Source organism: Gobius niger (genome assembly GCF_951799975.1).
Source record: "Gobius niger genome assembly, chromosome: 21".
NCBI classification, from domain to species: Eukaryota; Metazoa; Chordata; class Actinopteri; order Gobiiformes; family Gobiidae; genus Gobius; species Gobius niger.
The window spans coordinates 19,047,662-19,070,803 of record NC_136872.1 but is presented as its reverse complement, the minus strand read 5'-3'; the positions used below and the strand labels follow the sequence as shown (position 1 = coordinate 19,070,803).

Here is a 23,142-nt window from a genome sequence, read left to right as displayed (position 1 = left end):
ATTTGCTGTGGTATTGTTTCAAAAAGCTTCAGCAAAGTCAAAAGATCCAGTGTTGCATGAATTTTTCACCAAGATCTGGTATTGATGATGAGAGAGCGTGAACACTGTGCAAAGCCTTCTCCAGCACATGATAAAGAATGTATTTTGTAACGTAATCTGTTCCTTGTGTGTAAAGGTAAAATAATTCAGCATCTCTAATCCTACTGTCTAAATCAGGGATGTCAAACATGGGCAAGATCCGGCCCACAAGATGATTTAATCCGGCCCCGGCCCTGTAGAGCATTATTACCAGAGTATGTTAAAAAAAAAAAAGGAAGGCTTACCCAATACTGTGCGGAAGGAAATATGATTTTTTAAAGAATAACCAGAATGCTCATTCCAGCCACTAGGGGCAGCTTAAATTAAAAAAAAAAAGGAAAGATTTTCACACGTGTCCAGGAGAGGGCACTGATATAATCAGAGATGAGGAATAAACAACACATTATGGCCATGTGGTAAATGGTCAGTCTGCCCCAGGGTGGCTGTGGCTTCAATAACAGCTGAACACGACCACTATGTAGCACACAGAGAAACTTGTGACACAGGCTTGTACACTGTAATACAAGTGTAAGCCGTTGTTACTGATTAGGCTACAGTCAAGTTGGGGCTTTGACCAGATCACAGCTCATTATTATTATTTATTAAAAAAATATTCTCTATAGTATTTTCCCGTTTACATTATATGTGGCCCACGACCCAAAATGAGTTGGACACCCCTGGTCTAAATGAACCATGAAAGTGACTGTATATTGTATTCTGAATATTTAGAACACCTTCACAATGTGGCGTTAAAACATGTATTCATTTGCATTCATTGCTGTTATTTTTACATATATGTAAATACAGTGGATCCGTATATTCGTTGTCCACCCTGTTATGAACTTATTTACCACAATAAGTATTAATGCAAAAAAGGCGTTTACAAAGCAGATCACTAAACTCTTCCCTGGTCATTTTCATCTTTTCTCTCGAAGCAATATGAAGCTCACATTTAATGACTGAGTAGTGAATACCACAATGTATTCTTTTGACTTTAGGAAAGTAACTGTATTCTAAATACTCTCAAATGAAAGAGCAACTGCATGAATCTTGGCGTCGTCATCTTGGAATATGCCCGTGCCATCAGGAAAGAAGAAATTAGAAGAAGTTATCAAATACCTACAGAAAGCAAAACACAAACTTCTCTTGAAACACAGAATTTCAGTGCCGTGTTTCATCATCTCCTTATTGTTGTAATAATTTCACTATCGCGCCTCATTCTCAGTTCAATTTCATTTCCAAAACTGCATCAGTGTTTGGTTTATCAAAAAGACAGAGTTGCGTCAGGGCCCCATATTAACTTTCCTGCGGGTGATGACGACCTCTCGAAGATCAACCAAGAATCTCATTGCTGCGAGAACACAATGTTTTATTAATTACTCTCGACTGTTTGGAGGCACTTTGTTCTAAGGATTGCGTGGCCAGATTTAGATGCATCCTGGGAACTAATTAACAACAATTTGAACTTCATTCGCTCTTTCTTTTGAGAACTTTTTTGTGAGGAAATTTTGGGTACAGAATGCTAAGTAGATTTCTTTTCCATTCTTGACATTTGGAGGTCTGTTTTGCACCGGATCAGGAGAGTGGCACTGCAACTAGGTTTCCGTGCTACTGCGGGTTGCTTGGTTTTGACCCCGACGCTCTCTGTATCGGCTTCCTGAGATAGAGGCTTCAGAAATAATAGCTTGGGTGTATCGAGGGAGCATCAGCTGCAAGGTCTTATCTGCTCTCAGTGTGGCCCTCCACAATTAACTGGATAGAAAGAGAATTGAAGGGGAGAAAGAGAAACAGTACGGGAGATCAATATCTTGTTTTTCTGTCTTTCAGACGTTGATACGGAAGGACTATTTCTATCGTTGGACATGAACAGACTTCCCACCTCGAGTTTCTTACACTTTGAACTGTAGACAACACCTCAACTTTCCTAAGGATTTTTAAAATAGAACTGTTTGGAAGCAATGTTGTCGTTCTTGATGTAGCCTAGAAAGAAACGTGAAGAATGGCAAGGTGTGACATTTCGCGGTATTTATATATTTTCTGTGGTTTCTCCATCATTGACGTATTTCAAGACGATGTTTAGTGGCCGTTGGATCCAGCTCCACAAAAAGCCGAAACCTTAAGTTAGCGTTTAGCTCAGAGGACACTTTTGTAAGTAAAAGTAAACTCCACAAAGGTTTGGTCATTCATTGATGATTTCTAACTAGGCTTTGGTCGATGGGTTGACAACAGCTGAAAACATCTCGATTGTTCATAATTTGTGATGGCCAAATGCTAACGGCTAAAGGGAAAGAAATTCATTGATCAGGCTAACGGACTCTAAAAGGTTTCCTGGACTAGCAGACTTTCTGACTGTCCACATACGTATGTAATCCTTGTAACCTTTTAAACCCCAACTGAACCAAGCACATTTCCTCCAGTTTGGCTTTACCCAAATCTTGAAAGTTCTTGAAAAAAAGTGTCAAAATAGCGACAAAAATTAGATGGAAATGAGGTTGACCCCTCATGGAGCCGCCACCTTAACGTGGTGGAGGGGTTTGAGCACCCAAATGATCCTGGGGCCTATGTTGTCTCCCATGGCAAACAGGTCCTAAGTGACGGGTCAGACAAAGAGCGGTTCAGAAGCCCCTTATGAGAGACCAACAGGCCTGAGAATCGTGAGGCCGTCCTCCTGTGGACCCACCACCTGCAGGAGGAGCCATAAGGGGCTGGTGCAATGTGATTTGGGCAGCTCCAACAACTGCCCCCATGACCCGGCAACAGACAAGTGGAAGAAGAAGGATGGATGGATGGAAATGAGGTTGAAAAAGCAACAAAAACGTGACAAAAAAGCGATGAAAAGGTGGTGACGAATGAACAACATAAAAGCCACAAAAGAGTGACAGAAAAATGATGAAAAAGATCCGTTCAGATGAGTGTTGTTGGTCTAGTTTTCAAGTGAGGCATTGGGCCTATAGGTTGTAACCTTTCAGATTTGGGTAAAGCTGAACTGTACTTGGTGAAGGCGGGGGTTAAGAGGTCAGTAAAATCCGGACTGTTGTTCAAGCTGTCGGACTCTCCTGATCTTAAGATTCAGAAGTACCAAACTGTGTATCGCAGGTAGGACTGCTTTTTTGAGCCACGGAGGCAGCAGTCTCAGCAGAGATCCCAGACTTTCCCTTCCCCTCACTTCCTTCCTTCTGCCTTTCTGGAAACACCTCCCCAGGGAGACGTCCAGGAAGCATCCGTAACAGACGCCCGAGCCATCTCAGCTCCTCAGGACGTGCGGAGAGAAGCAGCATCTCTAATCCTCTTCGGTGACTGAACTCCTCACCCCGTATCTCGAAGCCAAACGCATTTCTACTGCCTGTGTCTGCAATCTTTAACTTTTGGTCATGACCATAGGCGAGAGTAGGAATGTAGATTGACCGGTAAATCAAGAGCTTCTCTTTTCGACTTCTTCACCAACACGATCCACAACGACTGCGTCACAACAGAATCCGCACTGATCCATTTTGTCAATCTGAAACGTGGCCATGAATCAAAGAAGAAGCTTTGCAACAACATCAAAAAGTCCATATGAAGCCACAACAAAAGCCAGTGTGCAAAATCAAACAACTTTCAAACTGTGAAGGGTGTTTATCGCAATAAGCAAGAAAAAAAACAAAAATTCAATGTGTTTATGTTTGTGTAGATAAGGCGTTCTGGAGTTTTCGCTGAAACATTTGCAAGTGTTGAGGCCCATTGATTTTTGCCTGTATAATTTGCCAGCTGTCACAGAGACCCTGATACGAATGAATAAGCACTTCACTGGAGTTTATGCTTCACTGCAGCAACATTAGCGTTTAGTCAAAAGCGCCAGAGAGTGACTTCACGACAAGTAATCTTCGCAAACATTGACTGTCACGTTTCGATTTGAGTTTGCGAGTATGATTATGACGCGACGGTGACGATTTTCACACCATATAAACTTAACACAATTGCAAACAGACGAGAAACGAAACACTCACTAATTAATAACCCTGGACAATAACAAGCACTGGGCCCTTAAGTCCACTTTTCCCCCAGAATCAGCCGCATGTCATCCTCCAGGGGAAATTCCTTCCGTTACAGACATGCAATATCCTGACGAGATTAAAAGAATGAAAGAGTAACTTTGTGTTTGAAAAGAAACTAAAAGCAATGCCATACGGAACTTAAAGAAAAAAACAATAAGCCACATTTTTATTGAAGTAAATCCCCCTAGATTTTGAAGAATGGTCTTAAGAGCAGACTTTACTCAGGTCGTAAGGTATTGTGAGGGTTGAAGGTGCACCAGAGGGTCACAAAATTATGGAGTTTATTTGACATATTTGTTTGACTTTACCCACATTTAAAATCTTCTTGAAAAAAGTGTCAAAATAGCGACAAAGGCGAGACATAAATGGGGATGAAAATGGAGCAAAAAATCAGCACAAAGTGATGAAAAAGGAACAAAGCGGCTACAAAACAGGCGACAAAAGCGAAGCAAAAATGCAGCAAAAACGTGGCTTTAAAAAGCACCTTTGATCACCAAAATCTTTGATGAGTCGTGATCAGATCTTAGCTGTCAAATGAGGTGTTTCTCTGGCCTATATATGCTGTAAGCTCCAGTCAAGAAGCTTTTAGATTTGGGTAAAACCGAACTGGAGAAAATGTACCCGGTTCCAGTGGGGGTTAAGAAGTTATGGGACAATGTACAGAGACATTAAGCTCATAGACGGAGATGTACTGCACCAGATTAGAGCTAAATATCTAGTTTGCATTCGTAGTCCCTGGATACAAAATAAAATAACAATGCACACTCTATAATAAACAGTAGATATCAATATCACATTGCTCCAAACTTCCCGTAGGCTTTAAACCCCACTTACAGTCACATCCGTCAGAGTCTGGTTGATTGAGCTCAAGCTTATTGATTAAATAGAAATCCATAACAAAGTATAATGAATACAGTCTGCTGCAGAAGTACCTAGACTATAGCAGTGGTTCTCAACCTTTCTTGTCTTACGTACCCCTTGAGTTGTTCATTTATTCTCCGAGTATCCCCTACCTCAAGGATCTGGACAAAACTTTTACTATGTGACCAACTTCACTCACATTATTCAGTATTTTGTAAAGCGTTATGGTCAGCTAAAATACTCAATACTCCAATCCAAAACTTTGGAAATCCCTACATCCGTATAACAAAAGAAAGATGAATTGCCAGGTTTGACGCTTAAGTACTATAAAAGTATTTTCTTTTTGTTTTCTATTGATTTATTTACTTTTCAACATTTCCAGCAGACTTTACATAGGATGTTGTATGTGCCACTTCCTCCCACGCCATTGCAAATCCAGAAAGCCATAAGAGTTTGTGCCCACTTGTTTTGTGCTGGTGTACAGTTAAGTTCTTCAAATTATACAAAATATTAACTCACAAGACCTTTCTCTCACCGTGGAATTCTGCATTGTGTAATTAGCTTTCTGTGATTCTGTCTTCATTGAACCTATCAAGCTGCAATTCAATTATTTATTCTGAATAATTAATGTATCAAACTGTGTATGTTTCTGTTTGTTTTCAGAGTAGAAGTCTGAATGAAGAGGTGCCGACTGAAAGCAAAGAGATAAACGCCTAGAGGTGCCCCACATGACGAGCCGACAAACATCCAACCACAGTGAGTACATTTTGCGAATCACTGTTTGGACAATTCAAACACCAATATCGACCAGCACTGACTTCTCCTCAGTCTCTTCTGGAAATGCTGTACTTTGTATTAGATGAGAATTGTGCCATTGCTGCCATTGGATATTATTTTCACCGACTAGAATTTCCCCATTACCCACTTTCCCAAAAACAGCCGTAAATGGTGTTTGTATCAGCGTGTGCTGCTTAAGGCTTTGCAAATGGTGACCCTTTGTTTCTTGTTCCACAAAACTTGCATCACCCACCGCTGCAGCTCCAAAGAACATTTCGTTTGATGTGTTTGAATTAGATTTCCCATATGCCACTGAGCTCTGCACAACGTGCTTTTGGCCCATGGGTTCGAACAGCACAATATGACGTCCCTTTTCCCTCATCCTGCCTCTGCGCTGTACATGTCTGTAACCACACTGCCCTCGTATTGATTCAGATTACTCACTCTAGCTCATATACACACTCATGTACTCCTAAGGCAATGGGAGGGAGGGAGGGGGGGGGGCAGAAAGGTCATATGTTTAAAGTTAATTACGCTGGTAAGCCTTTGGGTATGGATGAGTGACTTCTTCCTCGAAGCGCTATCTGTAGCTTAGCAATGTCTTCGGCAGCGCAAAGGTCATCATAACATTCGTATCAATTGGACTTGGAAGTTGTATTTGCTCAAGGTTACATACCGGCAGGCTGAGAAATGTTTTATGAAAAAAGCGAAGCTGCAATCAATGGTTCAAAACGGGGTGGCGGTATAGCTTTGTGAGTTTACTGACTCTGTTTAAGTTAGAAGGAGCAAAGGTGCAAAATAGAATGAGCAAGAAAACCTTAAGATACAAAGTGAAGTTCTGTATGTAGTGTCATTATAGAAATCAAATGTTATACTGTGAAGGTATCATCCATCTATCCATCCATCCATCCAGCTATCCATTCATGTATTCATCCATCCATCCATCCGTCCGTCCGTCCATTGTGGATGCAAAACAACTTTCTCCAACTAAACTCAGACAAAACTGAGATCATTGTTTTTTGGCCCAAAGACACAAAGACAAAGCGTTATCAGTCACAGTGAGTCTCTCTCTCTAAAACCGAAATATCAGGTTAGAAATCCAGGGGTATTCATGGATTCACACCTGAACTGAAACAGCCACATCCAAGCAATAACATCAGCAACTTTTTACAATCTGAAAAACATTGCTAAGATCAGAGGAGTAGTGTTGAAACCAGACTTAGAGAGACTTATCCATGCATTTGTCTCCAGCAGGTTAGACGACTGTAACGGCTGCTCACAGTTAGAGCTGCAGTACATCCAGAATGCTGCTGCTTGAGTCCTGACAAGAACCATATTAGTCCAGTGCTCAGGTCTCTGCACTGGCTTCCTGTCACTCAGAGAATATCATTTTTTCTTTTCATAGTTTAGCACCAAAGTTCGTCTCTTAGAACTTGAGGGTGGAGTCTCTTGGAGAGTCAATAATAAACATTTATGGCAGTCATGGTCATTAGCTTCGGTATTTAGCAAAGAACGTAGGCAACTAATGGCTCACCCCAGGCTCCATTTGCGATATTCATTGAACACTGAACTGAGCAATGATAACGTAAATGATGCAACATATGGTCTAGTTTTGCTCTCTACAGTCACTAAGCACCGAGAAGACCATTGGATTAAAAGGTTCTGAACCATTCACCCGTACTCACTAATGGACAACGGTATGCCATGTGTGCCTAATTCGATTTTAAGTACATTTACATACCCAAACAGGCTTATGTCCACATGTTTGTTGCAGCTCTTTAGTCCGGACCATTTACCCCGTGCTTCCATTAGCACCCGATGCTTTGACTCCTCTGCAGTTTCAATGTCACGAACCCCATTTTACAATAGAGCGAGTCGACTTCATTGTGAGACCAGAAGGGGCGAGCGATCCCTTTCAGGCGCACTCTCCAAACCGGGCAGACAGGGGGGAAGGTTAACAAGAGGAGCTAGTGCATTATAGAGAGTCTATTACTTCGTGCTGTGGTTCTTTGGTCACTTCGTGTCGACTGTGCGTTTTCGTCCACGTGGAAATTGTCATGGCTGAAGATACACCTGCCACACCTCTGCCCAGCTGTTGATGGGTTTATAGGCTGTACAATTATTTTTTCACGGCACCATACTGGCAACTCGATGCTGTTTTATCATAGGTTCACATTATTTTCAAGGTCGTAGACCCGCTGACAAGCAAGCTGTATTTCGTATCGGAGGATCGTGATTGAAGTTTTCTTATCTTACACAAAGCCAAGATGGGGATGGTGTCATTTGGTCACTAACATGCCAATTTTGAATCTAACAATGTCATAGTTTGTGTTTCTTCTGTGAATTTAAAAGCAATAGAAGTTATGGAACCAACTAAATGATGCAACAGAAGTATACTGGAAGTAAGAAGTATGAAAGTAAGTCCTTCAGCCAAAAGCTCTCCTGAATAACAAAGTCTTCAAATGCTTTTTTAAGGGAGTCTACAGAGTCGACTACGCACCTAAAATATGGTCCAAATCAGTTGCAGTCTGTTTCTGCAGGCTCTCAATCGTCCAAGAGGTTTTCATTGTAGTGAAGCATTACATTGCCGACTGGACTGGAGATAATAATTGCACGTTTCGCTTCTATGTACATCTAAGATTAAACTTCTGTAGACGGAAGGGAAACACCTTCAACTCATTACACTCAGTCCATTAGATGATTTGAAGCGTCACTGCGATTCAATTGCAAGTTTTGCTGAAATTTCTTGTTCATAGGTTAGATTAGATTGCTTTTTTTGCACCTGTAGGTAAATCATGCAATTAGAAAATCATCAATAGTCATTTTTAAGTACAAAGCTTGTAAGTGCTCCAGATACTAACAGGATACGCCTTCGCTTCAGATACTGTAGTTTTCCATTTTGTCCAATTTACTCCATCATTCCTTTGCTTACTGGAATTATAAAAGTGTTTTTGCTTTGGTGACATTAGAATATTTTGTTTAGGCATTAACTTCTTGTACAAACCCTGATCATGTCTCGATGATCCCAGAGGAGTAGCAGTGAAAGTTTAGAACAACTGTCCGATATGGTCCCCGGCCTTGAGGAGACTGTGTACAAACAGCGTAGGTCTGCATTGAGGAAAAACAAAGTAACCTTCCAACAAGCTCTCATGTTTTCGCACCAGCCCGAAAGCCCGTCGGCGATTCCAGTCACAGTCGCATTAACATTCATCGCCGCGCACACCGCCTCATTACAGACTCCAATGCACAAAGCCAGCCCTCGTCCAATCTCAATTATGCCCTCAACAAGTAGGCACTGCAGGCACTTTGACAGCCGCCTCTGTGGGTCCACTTGGCCACGCCGCGCTCTGGGTCAGCGCTGATTCTCTGCTGCTCGAAACGTTTGAGTCACATCCAGAGGGCATATAGGCAGAATGCTTTAATAAACAGCGAGCATGCGATTTACCGCCACAAGCAATAGGGCAGTGACAGCGCGATGATGTGCTGGCTATAACGCAGTGTCCTCTTCTAGTATTTATGCTTCTGATGAAAGTTGTGGAGCTACAGTTTGGGTAAGTTTGTTTTGTGGTTTTGCAGACTTTCTGACTCCAGTCCTGACTGACCATTTGTCCAGCAGGGATTCAAGGACAGCCACTGGAACCTTGGCTGAGAATGACAAATTCTTGTATTTTAGCATTGTATTAAGAGTCTTTCTCACTGCAGACTAGTTGGAGACTCCAGTTGCTGCCGGTCACGGAGAAAAGGCAAATCTCCAGGTAGTCTCGTTGAAAACAAACAGGTTCGATTTCAACGGAGACTGCATGGAAACTTGAAAAAGTCCCCATGGTCTACGCATGGTCTCCAAGAGGTCAACGCAGTCTTAAGCAGGTGTCGGAGGAGATCCCGAAGAGTTGTATAGAGTCTCTTTTTCTCTGAGACATTGTGGGGATGTCACAGAAACATCTCTTTTTTAGCTTTTAAACATATTGTAATGTTCTTCCTATACCTGTGCAGTTTTGAGTCCTGTTCACTTTGATTGTTTCCTGGATTGTTTCCATCACAGAAGGAAAGAAAACCTGTCATTTTTTGAGTCCCATTCATCTTGATGTCATTGATTTGCTGGCGTGCCCTTAGCTAAACATGAAAGCTTGTTTTCATTGCAATTTCACTGCTGTTTTTTTTTTTTTTCTAGAAGTGCATGACTGTGAGCTATTACACAAGGGGCTGTTGTGTAAATGGTCTCAACTTGTACAGTGCTTTTCCACCTACATTAGGCACTCAAAGCGCTTTACATCAAGGGACCAGTCACCCATTCATGCTCTCATTCATTCACCAGTGTACACAGACTGGAGGCAAGGTGGGTGAAGTGTCTTGCCCAAGGACACAATGACAGTATTCGAACCGCCGATCCTGCAATCACAAGACGACCTGCCGCCCCAATCACAATAATGTGATCTCTGGGAGTTTGAAACGTGCTAATAAAGTCATTCAGTCATTCCCACTACTGCCTGCAGAGGGTGCTCCAGGCCATTTCCAAATCCTGTCCAGCTCAGTCTCTCTCTCACTCGCAACCAAAGTAATGTTTTTAAGCCTCAGCTATGCCTGATACGTCCACTTTAGGCCAATGAACACTTGAGTGCTTCCACTAATGGTTTAAGCTTGACTCTTTTAAACCCATAAGCACCAGAAAGACCAAAATGTTTTCAAATATCACCCGCTCGCACTAATGGACACCCATCTGCCAAAGCCCTGCGTGTCTAATTTGATTTTAGACACATTTTCAATACAAAACACGCTCATGTGCAAATGTTTGTTGTTGGCTTTTGGTCTGGGTCATTTTCTCGTGATTCCATTAAGAGGTTTTGCTTTGGCCCGAGAACAGGATCGTAATCGTATCCCGCTTCAGCTACTCTCCCTGCGGTCGCTCGTAAGCTCTATATTTTTGTTGTGCATGGCAATAGGTTTTTACACAAGCTGCTGTTGATTACATTAATGTGAAACTATCAATTCCTGGAAGTTCGAAAACGTGATAATAAAGTAATCCTTTAGAAACAATGGGAAGCGTTTGGACCAAGACTAACACTACTTCCTCGTTCATTGCTTGTAAAGAAAACCAACAATCTAGTTCTTAGCCCTTTTCCCCCATGTTCCTTATTGTATTAGGGTTTCTTCACTTGGCAGCTAGTCAAATATAATGCTTTTAATTCTCATTTTAATGGCAAGACAAGTTTATTTATGCTGCACATTTCATACACAAGGCAACTCAATGCACCTAAATAGTGTATTTTTAATTACTTTCAAGGACTTCATTTTGGTACAATTCCTTTAATGACTGTCAATGCCATGTGGAAACCCTATATATGGATTATTTGGCAGGGTAGTGGAGCATGACAGGAGTGAAGAATTCAGAGAGAGGTTATCACATTTCTGGAGCTGGCAATCGAACTTACGACATAACATGCCCTGCCTCTATGTGCTATGGTCTGAACCACCTATTCATCCTCTGTATTCTGCAAAAGTACACTTTCCTTAGAGTTCTTGTGTGTCAGGACTTGTCCCCTGGAAAAGCTGTGAATTTCATGGGTGGCTGGACACAGGTGGAGATAACCGGCTGATTGCATTGGCGGTGAAGGAGTGGATTCCCCTTATCCCTCGTCTTATCATGAAGACCATCCAGACATACAGCCAGGCACAGAGATAGGCTGTGGGTTTAGAGAAGCTACTATCCGACGACAAAGAACTGCGCCCTAGTACCAGTTTGCCTGCTACCAAAGCCATCAAAGGATTTCAGTTTTGTGTGGGTAATTTTGCTCTTGTTTCTTTGCCATTCTCTTCCTTCATGCACCCTTGTCAAATCAATGATTTCCCTTGTACAACACAGAAGAGGAAAAGCACTAATTAGTATCAAGAAAGGAGACTCAAGCCCATGTACAAAGGAAAAAAAATCAATGTTCTTTTTAAGCTTTGTATAAATGAACAATAGATTAAAAAGTTTATCCCCTTCGAGCAGCTTACAGATTGTTGTGGGAGATCACCAGAATGCTAAAAGTCTTTTAGCCAACAATTCAAATTTGGGGCGCTTCAGTGCCACCCAAAACAAGCGGCTTGCCTTGGTTTGAATTCCGCCTCCAAGCAAATGGACAAAAAGAGAATTTAAAGATGTTGACTGACGCACTGAAGTCCATTCATGGACAACTTAATGGGCCCAAGCTTGTGTTTCTAAGGCTATGTCCACACAAAGACAAAACGTTGTTATTTTTAGAAACTTTCTGAAAAGCACGAAACCAGCTAAGTAAATGTGTGCGTCCACATGGGTCGACTCAGGTCTGTGAAAACGGTGCAATTCATCTTCCAGGCCTCTGTGAGGCGCTGTGACGCTAACACAGATAATAGAACAAGATGTAGAGGCACATGTGCAGTACACTTATGTGGAATGTAAACAGTGAAAATGAAACTGATTCAAGGATTTACGATCCACAGAAGAGATGAGGAGTTTATTCTTAAGACGTAACGGGACTAAAGCAGAAAAACCTGTCAGTGACTTTTACTGTCAGTCCAAAAACACAGACTCGGCCATGTTTTTCTACTTGTCACCTGTGGCTTGTGGACTGCAGTGGAGCAAAGAGGAGAGGAGTAATATCATAGATCATAGATCCATAAGTAAATCTCATTATAAGGTCAGTAGATTATAGATAACAGACACCACTCAGGCCCTGTGATGTCCTCGTTTTAGTAAAAGTTGCAGAGACAGTGTAACAACGGCGCCACGTAAACGGCGTTTTGAGATCTTTCCACTCTGGGACCTAGTTTAGAAAATGTTCGTTTACAGACCCCCAAAACGCCGGGCTCTTTGCGTTTGGTCCTCAGCTTGACTTCGTATAGACAGGGCCTAAATGAGGACCGTAAACTAGACTTTTTGGGGTTTGCACATGCTGGTGTTTTGATGACGTTTCTAGGGCATGGAGTTTGCCCTGAGATCTGTAACACTGCTGCTAGTGTAGGACCATCAATATATCTCTCTCTCTCTCTCTCTCTCTCTCTCTCTCTCTCTCTCTCTCTCTCTCTCTCTCTCTCTCTCTCTCTCTCTCTCTCTCTCTCTCTCTCTCGGGACATAGACAGTGTTTAACTCACAGTGGGAGAAATAGTTTGCAGTTTGTCCTGCAAAAGCTTAATAACATGCGCGAGGCTGCACGTAATGTTAATGTAAGACGAGAGCGAAGGAAAAGCAGTTAGCGTACGTTGTAGTTAGCGTTGTTTGTAGCACACCAGCCGACCTCTTTTTTCTCTAAGCGACCCCCTCAGGCTACTGGCGAAAGCATCATGCATCATTATGTGAAATTTGTAAAGCTTTTTGAATCATTACTATTAATAACCGATGTTTGTCCTTCTAAAGCAGAAAAATAAGACTACTTCTGGCAAATTCCATGGATGCAGTGTACTTTATCCTCTTTTTATCATTCCAGAAGTGAAGGGATATATACCATCAACATCAACCAACGCGCCCTTTTCTTCGGAAACAGGCCAAGCATTAAGGTTTTTCCATAATATGGTTGCTTTATCTCATCTGCCGGTGACAAACTCCTCTGCGATGGTCATTTATCTTGTGCCTGAACCATGCTGATTCACGCCTTTAGACAGGTGTTTCTTCAAAGCGCTTCATAACGTTATTACAGTGAAAACAAAATAACTCATCCTCCATCTAAAGTCCCTGTTGTCGCAGGTTTGTGGATGACATTGTCCACAAAACTCACAAGAAAATGAGTTAATGCATGATAATTGATCGTCTATTTGTTTTTACATCCTAAATCCTGAATCATTTGAATTCGGATCACATCACCGCTTCAGGAGTCGACTGTGAATAATGCACTCGGCTTCTTTTGCAAGAGTTTGGTAATTACGTTGGCTTACATTGATAAATTACCTTGTAAGCTCACTATGCTTGCTCTAGTAATTAAAAAGTAATCCGATTTTCATAATAGTAGTTTATGGTGTTATCATAAGCTACACATTAGTCGATATTTTTCGAATATTAGCATGAAAATACTCCAAAGTCGTCGTCTGTGGTCGCTGCAGTTGGTTAGGTCTAGGTTTAGCAAAACTATAAAGAAGTCGATCACCTTAATATACTGAATGAGCTTATTCCATCATTGGATTTTTTTCTTTCCTGATGGCACAAGCTTATTCCAAGATGATAATGTCACAATAATTACTATATCGACTTATCATTCAATAAATGACAGATAAGCAACATAGCTTTGGGCTCAATATTTATCGTCTGTTCATTTATTTGCTTTTTTCCCCAGTTATCTAATGTAATACTTCATTTGTTTCACCTGAAGTATGTTGAGTTTTATTGTATTTCACTTTTATTGTGGGATACTTTAAGATGAAGCACTTTATTTTCTTTGGGATTCAAAGGTCTTCAATCATATCATTTATCGCGATATTTCCCTGCCTCAATGTATATCGAACTTCAGATTTTGTCGCCACAGAGTCCAGATCCATTGAGAATCTTCGGGATGTGCTGGAGGAGGCTTTGCTCAGTGGTCACATTCTCCCTTCATCAATACAAGATCTCGGTGAAGAATAAGATCAACACTGGACAGAAATAAATCTTTACATTGAAGAATCTTTTTGGGGGGATTTCCAGGCAGTGTAATGTTAAACTAGCTTTACAAAGGCCTGGGGGATTTGTTGAGCATGAACATGAAAAGTGGCATTTTTAGTGTCTGTTTATTATTATCAACATACAGTATCTTCCTGTCTGCTGTAGATCGATTGGAGCTCTTATTTACCTACTCCAGCAGCTAAGGTTTCTTTTCTTTTCTCTCTCTCAACTCCAAGACCTTTCGACGAAGCTTAAAAACGAAAACCTTTTTTATTTGTTATCTTCAAGCTCCGGTAGATGTGCTTCGCATTAAGAAACAGCCTGACCTTTTCCTTGCTCAAATACCTTTACCTAAAATGACAAAACACACATTATTTCATCTCCCCCAAACAAACAAGCCACAACAACCTCGCGCTCGGAAAAGAGAGAGAAACTGAAACTATTCTTAAACCAAGGCCAATGGAAGCAGTGACATTTGCGTAATAGGGATAAAATCTCTGCCAAAAGTTATGAATTGGAAGGACGTGGAGATGAAATGTCAAAGGATAATAAGCCACCGATGACTTTTTTTTTCATTGCTTCGGATCTTATTTTTAGCAGTATTTAAAAAAGGCAAGGTCGCTGCGCTATTCATCTTTTCATGAGCATCTGCCTCTTGGTGTGGTGCTGTGAAACTCCACACGTCATACCTCTAGGAGCTGTTGAAATGAAGGTGACATTTTTTGTGTTAATATGTTAATAGATTTACTGAAAGTGCATGACAAACAACAACCTCGAACGCTGTGGAGAAGTGAGTCTTGGGATCAACACTTATTTAGAAAGGAACACAGACATTCATTTTTATTTCTAGCTGTCACTTCTTTTCGTTCTTTAATTTTTTGTTGCTTGAAGTTTGATTTGTTATTCTGAAGGAACAAAACAAGAACCCCGACTATGCCCCATGCCCAAAGAAAACCAGAGTGACAGCAGAAAGGTGGATCTGGTGAGCTGGCCAAATGGAAACAAAAGTGGAGAAACCGGGCAACCCTGTACGGGGCCGTAGAAGCTGCTGCCGACACCGAACTAAGAAAGTCAAAAATAATCTAAACCCAATCAAAATAAAAGCGAAAACAGCTCCCACAAAGCCTAAACGAAACAAAAAGCTAAGGTTAATTAAAAAGAAATAAGGCAGCAGGGCAGGCTGAGGCAGGGTGGATTCAAAAATTCAACAAGACGGTAAAAAGATACTACAAAAATGATAAAAACCTATACCCAAAAATATTTGTAAAAAAAACAAATGGAAAATAATGCAACTACACAAAAAATGACTAAAAGATTAAAAGGACTATCTATACGGAGTTTAAAAATGTTAAAACTTTGTATTTTCCTCCCCCTACATGTTCCAACCATGTCCTAATGTGTAGAATGAGCTCAGACCTGTTCACCACAACTGCCTCTAAAATCCTGCACTGTCACTCAGAAAGTTGTTAATTCGGGTCCGAAGTGACATCATGCACGAGCTTGATATAGAACCTGCAGTTACACTTAAGATCTGAGGTGGCAGTAGTGAGTATAAAAATGACCAACTTGCATCTAGTCCATTTAAGGCAAAAAACTATATAATGAGAATTTGCCCCTTATACTTTTTCTTGGGTTTGCACATTTCTGACTGGTCTTTAAAGGTGCATTATGGAACACTGTATATTAAAAATATATATATATATATTTATTGTGACCCAGTAGTTTGCGTAGCACCTTCACTGTAGCCTCGATGCTGCTCCAGGATCAATTGTTTTTTGAGTATGTATATGAAATGTATATGAAAATAAAAAAACAACACTTTTAACTTTCTATTCAATATGAAAGTTTCTGCCCCCTCGGTACAAATCACTCCCTTTAGTTTATGCGCTTCCTAATTCAGCTTTCATGTCTGGATGTGAGTTTATAAAATGCAGGGAGCGGCGTCGGCCCTCAGGTTGTGAAATTAAACCCTCCTTTTGGAGTTGTGTGCCGTATTTAGCTGTCTTCATTAGCCTCTGCAGCAGGTTCAGGTTTGCTAACACTATTAATCATATTGGATATACAAAAGCCTATACGCAAAAGGTCCTTTCTCTAATTTGTTAGAGGACAGAGCAGCCTTTTAATGCCTAATGTATTCCCTGTCGTGGGTAATGGAACAATAACAGGTGCTTACAATAGCACTGGATTGTGGCTTTATTTAATACATTTTCACACTATAAACCCCAATGATACTGACATTACTACTGTCACTATAATTTATGTCATTTTCATTTTCTAACACTGATCAATAAGAAGTGTTAAGTTAACTATACACATGTTTTTTTCATGCTTTAGTAATGCATTTAATTTCATTTTGCCCTATTTGTGTCGATTTGAGACCCATTTTAGTTCTGATTTGATCTTGTTTTAGGCCTGGTGGTTCTTGGAAGGTCAAATGTTTATGAAGTGGCACTTGATGTGAAGCGTGTGCTCTATAGAAAATCAAATCCAGGGTAAAGGGGTTGAAGAGGAGGAGATGGGGAGGGTGTAGCGGCTGCTTCAGGCGAGAGAAACACATGGCTTCATAATATTTCAAACCATTTTCATTTCTTAATTTGGGATGGGATTGTGTATATTACAATGATATGACTGAAAAATGAGTAGAGAGAAAGAGATTTCGGACAGGCACATTCACACGCTGAGATCAGCAAAGGGAGGAACTTAAGAAAAATATAATTATTTGATTTCACTTCCATTACATCATATTTCAGACCCAGGCAGTCAATTATATTACAATTTATTGAATTTGTAAAACAGTTAAGCTCACAGACTATCACTTTAAAGCAGAACTAAGTAATTCATGCCCCTAGAGGCCATAAGCGCCACTGCAGGTGTCGTTGCATCTTACGTTTTTTGACTCATTAATTGGGAGAGAGGGATATTGTTCATCCAATTACACAATGTGGATCATTTTTTTCACTCAAACTTGGCTGTAAATACTGTTTAAGTGGCGCTAGCCCGCAGTTAGCTTTACCCGTTAGCCTGTTAGCTTCTTCGTGATTCCATTAGTGTGTATTGGTCACTCTGACCCGGAGGCAGCGAAGTTCCAATTGTGGTTTTCTAGCCAGAGACACCAGGGAGAGATGAAAGACCCTCCAATCATCCCATTAACACTTGTATTACCCCCAGAGGGACTATGGAAAGGATTTATTAAGGTAAACAAGTTACTTAGTTCTTCTTTAATGAACAGTGACAATGACTGCATGGACCAAGGGTGACTTCACCCATTGTGTTCAGCACAGGCTAACTGAAGCCCGTTCATGCTAGCAATTTGTCTGGGTTTTTGGTGCCAGCTCCATTATGTAGAATAGGGCAGAAAAAAAATAGTGCAAGAATAAAATTGTGATGATGATGTGCATGTTAAGACAAACATGTGGAGGTCAGAATAGTCAGCCTTTGTTCAATAATAACTTTAAGAGGGGCAAAAAAAAAGATAGTTTTAGGAAGAAGTAGACCACAATTAGTCCAGTCTGGGTCCAACAAACGCTCAGCCACTTTTATTTCACAGTTACCAAACATATAATTTACAAACAAAAAAATAAAGTTGCTCAAAACACATTTTTTATGGCTACTTTAAACATTGCAAATGATCTTTTTTAACAGTGCAGTCCTGAAACCCGGCTGCAGCTAATTTGTCTTGGTCAACTCATTGCATCTCATTTCCGAGCCTCTGAGTGCCTTGTTGATTTTGTCTGAGGCTTGTTTAGCCCGAGTAAATAATACACAACATAAACAATCATTTATCAGCTGTGGCCCGCTGCTCCAAACCCCAGGGGCCAATAACAACTGCCATAATTGATTTATCCCATATTTAATCATTGCTACACTGTCTGGGGCTTCCCCGTCCGGTGTGTGGCCGCATTGATTAAACACATATTCTTATTTCCATTACAAAAATAACCTCAGTTCATGGATCAGGTCACACTGTTCAATAAAAAATGGACCGTCGGACTGGATTTTTAATATAAAAGTTAATAGAAGTGTGTTTTGGTTTGGAACAGAGGTCTAGTTCATATTCTCCCTGTTATGAATATTTGAAACAGATTGTTTTTTCTACTTTGGACACAGCTGACCTTCACACAGAACTTTTGAATAATAGGCCGGAGGAAAAATCATGGTGGTGTTTTTATTATTCATGAGTTAATTTAAAGCAGAAGTAAGTAACTTGTTTACTTTAATAAATCCTTTCCGTAGTCCCTCCTGGGGTAATACAAGTGTTAATGGGATGTTTGGGGGGTCTTTTATCTCCCCCTGCCATTGCAACATTCCTGCCTCTGGGTCGGGGGCACAATACACACTAATAGAATCGCGAAGAAGAAGCTAACAGGCTAATGGGCAAAGCTAACTGTTAGCTAGCGCCACTTTAGCAATATTTACAGCCCAGTTTGAGTGAATAAAATGTCTTTGTCTTTTCTGTCAGGTAGTATTTACTCTCACGGACAATTAAAGGGACTATAGGGAGTTTAAACATGTTAAAACTAAGTATTTTCCTCCACCTACATGTTCCAGCCATGTCCGAATGTGTAGAACGAGCCTAGACCTGTTCACCACAACTGCCTCTAAAATCCTGCACTGTCACTCAAAAAGGTGTCACTTTGGGTCCGAATTGCCATCATGCACGAGCTTAATATAGAAGGCGCAGTTACACATTTGGCCTGAGGTGGCAGTAGTGAGTATGAAATGGCTAACTTGCATCTAGCCCCTTTAATGAGTAAAAAAAACGACACCTGCAGTGGCGCTTGTGGCCTCTAGGGGCATGAGTTACTTAGTTCTGCTTTAAGAGGGTATTATGCAAAATTGAAGTTGTTTTCTCTAAGCGTTTGATTGCAAAATATAAAGCACTCACCACAGCTGCCGTTTTTATCGAAACAGCTGCACAGCGAAAGGGAGCAGCATGAGGTGGGAGGGGCTTATCGAGACATCATGTGAAGAAACTACTGGATATTGTGTTTCAGCTAAAGAAAAATGACTTAAAACACGGTACAATCAACCATTGGGACAAGGCCTCGGGGAAGGCCCACGCTGGTGGGACTATGTCTCCGAGCTGGCCTGGTGTCGCCTCGGGGTCCTCCCAGAACAGCTGGACGAGGTGTGCGTGGATCGGGAAGTCTGGGCATCTCTGCTGAGACTGCTGCCTCCATGACCCGGCCCTGGAGAAAGCAGAAGAAATTGGATGGATGGATGAATGGATGGATGGATGGACAATCAACCATATATAGCTACATAATGTCAACATATCAATGGAGTTATGATAAATGCAGTTAGAACAGGTCGAGAGATGTTTTAAAAGCTTTCACACTTTACAAACAAATACTTCTTCAGGTGTTAATTGATTTTTAGATATAGAACTTTTCACAATCAGTATTCACCAAACTTCCAGACATGTCCACCAATCCACCTTTCTCTGTGTTGGAATCTACACCAATGAAATCTCAGAAGTTTTGACTTAGTTACCTTTCGGATTAGTGGACCCGTTTGATGTGTCGTTTCAGGTCCATCTAAGCTCAACTTTTGAAGCAAAGTCCTGTCAGAAGATGTGATGCAACAGGAGGCAACGCGTCTATATCAAATATGGAGCCAGACAATATCTCTGAGATGTGAGACGAGCTGGCCTTTACCGTTTAAAAGAGTGTTTGATCACATGAATTAAAAGTTGCCTTTGGGATATTCGGAGGTTTGTGGAGGAATACCAATGTGCACACGATCTCAGAGGGATACAGAGAGGGGACCGGTGTTTTCTTTTGTAGCTTAAATATTCAGTTTGGTTGGTTGGCCAAGAAGCTTTTGCCAGCTCATTTGATCAAACTTGGTGATGCTGGTTTTAATCCCTCCTCCTAATGGGGAAGAGTTCTGACCATAGTCTCATCGAGTTCTTGTTTTCCCTAAGCCAGTTTCAAGATATCTCGAGCAGAAACAGTGGTTTGAGAAAGGTGTGGAGAATGTTTTGTTTGTGAAAAAACAAAATCCATCTTTGAATAAATATGTCGGGTTTAGACATAATCTGGTTTCCTTAAGCAATAATCAAGAATCGCCTCAGATTTAGATCAGGGGTTGATGAGCTTTGCGATCTAGAACTTTGAGGAACCCTCATGTAGACCGTGGAAAAACAACAGAGTCGTATTATCAGGACAATAAGTGAAAGAGGGAAACTGGCTGAGGGTAAACCAGAACTTGGTGGCGCTATGGCAGTTCTGAGTTTGATCAGAGAAGAGTGAAGAGACATCTGTAGCCGAATCGAGCCAATTCTGTTAAGGACTTGTGTATTGACAGTCAGCCCCAGTGCAACAGCTACAAAAGGAGTTTATTTACCATCGGTACGGGACCCAGAGACATGAACTCGAGACCTTGCGCTAGTCCTACCATTCAAGTCTGTCTATGCTTCCACAGAAAAGAGATAAATACGTCTCAGAGCATCATACTGATACGCAAGCAAACATTCAGTGGCTGAGAGTGGGCGCCTGAGCACCACAGTCAAGGCTATGACAGAGATAGTACGACTTTACAGCTTGATCCAGTATAATAAATAGCGATTTAATGTCATCCTCTAACAATAATGGCCGACTGTATCTGAGAGGTTTGTTTCCAGCTTATTAAAGTGTAATATAAATCCACCATGCCATCATATAAAATGAATGATTGTTTTCTTTGTATTGTATGATGTTTGCTTCACAAACACTGGGCCGTTTGAAATGACTTAACAAAATGTTCATTATCTTTATGTAATCATGATGCGGAGCTGATTCTCACTATCTTGAGAAGCAAAGGCACACTTTTCTCACCCGGGTCATTAGCGCCTGACAATGGGGCTGCGAGTGCATTCATATCCAGTGTTTACAAGAGCTCATTTCCAAGAAGCGCGTATAATTGAAAACCCATCTCCTGTGAACTCCTGACCCTTCTGCAAAGCAGGTTTAAATAATGGCGTCTTTTCATGTGCGTCGCCCTCACCCTGGTGTCGGTGTCGCTTTGTTGTGTCGTCCTGACCTCCTCATTATTTTTCATTGATTTTATGCAACCTCTTGAATGTGTGCGGCTTAATATCTCTCTCTCTTTCTTCTTTGTCCATTTCAATAAGCTGTGAATACGGCTGCTGCTGCGGCTGCTACTAATACTTCCCTTTTCAACATTTGCATTGAGAAGAACTGAAGCCAAATAGGGAATAAGACTAGTATTTTCCTGGGGAACAATACAATGAAGTATAGTACTGTACTGTTGACACAGCGCCTTCTTCTGAGTGATGTGACTGAATTGTTTTTTTTGAATGGCTCAGGGAAGCATTTAGAATCAGATCTCATTTCCGTTCTGTTCTTTTTTGTTTGTTTTGCACACATTGAACTGAGCAGACACGAGAAAACAACATATGAGCAGAGCAGAAACCAAGGGTAAAAGGTTTTTTTTCTTTTTTTGGCAATGCAGTTGTAGCCTCTTTCCATTATTAAACCCATCAGGGAAAACTGTTATGGACAAAAAAGTGTGGTTTGGTCTGAAAATGAATATCGCTGTAAGCATCTTTGGAATATGGACATGTTCAAAGCAGTCAGAGGGGGAAAACAAAGGAGAGAAAAACGTTTCTCCACCGTTAATTTAACAAGTGCAGAATTATGAATATGTTTTTTTTTTCTACTAAATAAAGATAGAGACACACAGAGGAGAAAAGTGGGTCAACAGCCCATAAATACTTAAAAAAAACGGACAATGCTAACCACAAACCTAAGTTAGCAACAAGTGCCATTTTTCGCTTCTGCTCAGCATCTTGCCGTGAAAAATCATCCTCATGGACCCAATTTTGGCTTGACTGTATTTGTATGTGATAGATTTGTGTATAGTCTGCCAGAAAATGGTTTAAAAGAGGGGAAAATTGCGATTCACACGAGAGGTTTCTAACCCCTAGTTTTGTCTGCCTCTATTTATAATTTTAAGTATCTTGAGGACATTTTTGAAGGCATGGCATTGAGGCAAATGAGATCACAATAGCCTGACCACCCAAAAGGACATTGTGATAGGTATTGTCAATTAGCTAAATAAGTTCTGGATGATGATTTGTAATACTACCGTTGATTGATTTTCAAATATAGACATACAAAAATTCTATAAAGTGCTGTACAATCTCCGCTGAGCATGAACTCCTATAGGAAATCTACAACCAATAACTTTTTTCCTTATTCTCAATAATATATGGAAAATTATTATTACAATTACAAAAAGAAAAATATTTGAAAATCATGTATCTAATCAAAAAATTAGATTTTGTATTTACTCTCATTCTAAAAAAAATAAAAAAAATAAAAACCGGGTCATTTGTATCTGCTGTAGGTCATGTTTGTCCCAGTTCCTCTGAGTCGTGGTGCAGCAGGACTGATGTGGACAGATGTTACAGAAGAAGCTTGTGAGGTTCATTTCTTCAACAGTCACTATAGTAACTATTTTCTCCAAAGTGAAAGTAGATCTACCACAGTCATGTCCACATCTGTCATGGTCCACAAGGACCCACCACGACTCAGAGGAACTGGGACAAACATGACTTTACAGCAGATACAAATGGTTAGGGTTTGTTTGGGTTTTCTTTTTTAGAATGAGAGTAAATAAAAAATTAAAAAAAGATTAGATACAGGATTTTCAAATATTTTTCTTTTTGTAATTAAAAATTATTTTCCATATATTAGGTTTCTACTACAGATCTGAGTTTCAGAATATGGTCAATCAATCAATCTTTATTTATAACGCTCTTTTCATACCAAAAGGTATCACAAAGTGCTTTACAGATTA

At 40.6% G+C, this 23,142-nt stretch overlaps 1 protein-coding gene across 3 annotated transcripts in view; it reads left to right on the top strand.

Moving 5' to 3' along the window:
• Positions 1–23,142, top strand: part of htr2cl1 (5-hydroxytryptamine (serotonin) receptor 2C, G protein-coupled-like 1) — a 204,442-nt gene that overhangs the window by 99,083 nt on the left and 82,217 nt on the right. For 2 of the 3 annotated variants that reach the window (XM_079579932.1, XM_079579930.1), the window contains one exon: positions 5,637–5,729. The gene's annotated coding sequence lies outside the window, so the exon portion shown is untranslated. The remainder of the gene's footprint in view (positions 1–5,636; positions 5,730–23,142) is intronic. The other variant, XM_079579931.1, reaches the window with a different exon arrangement.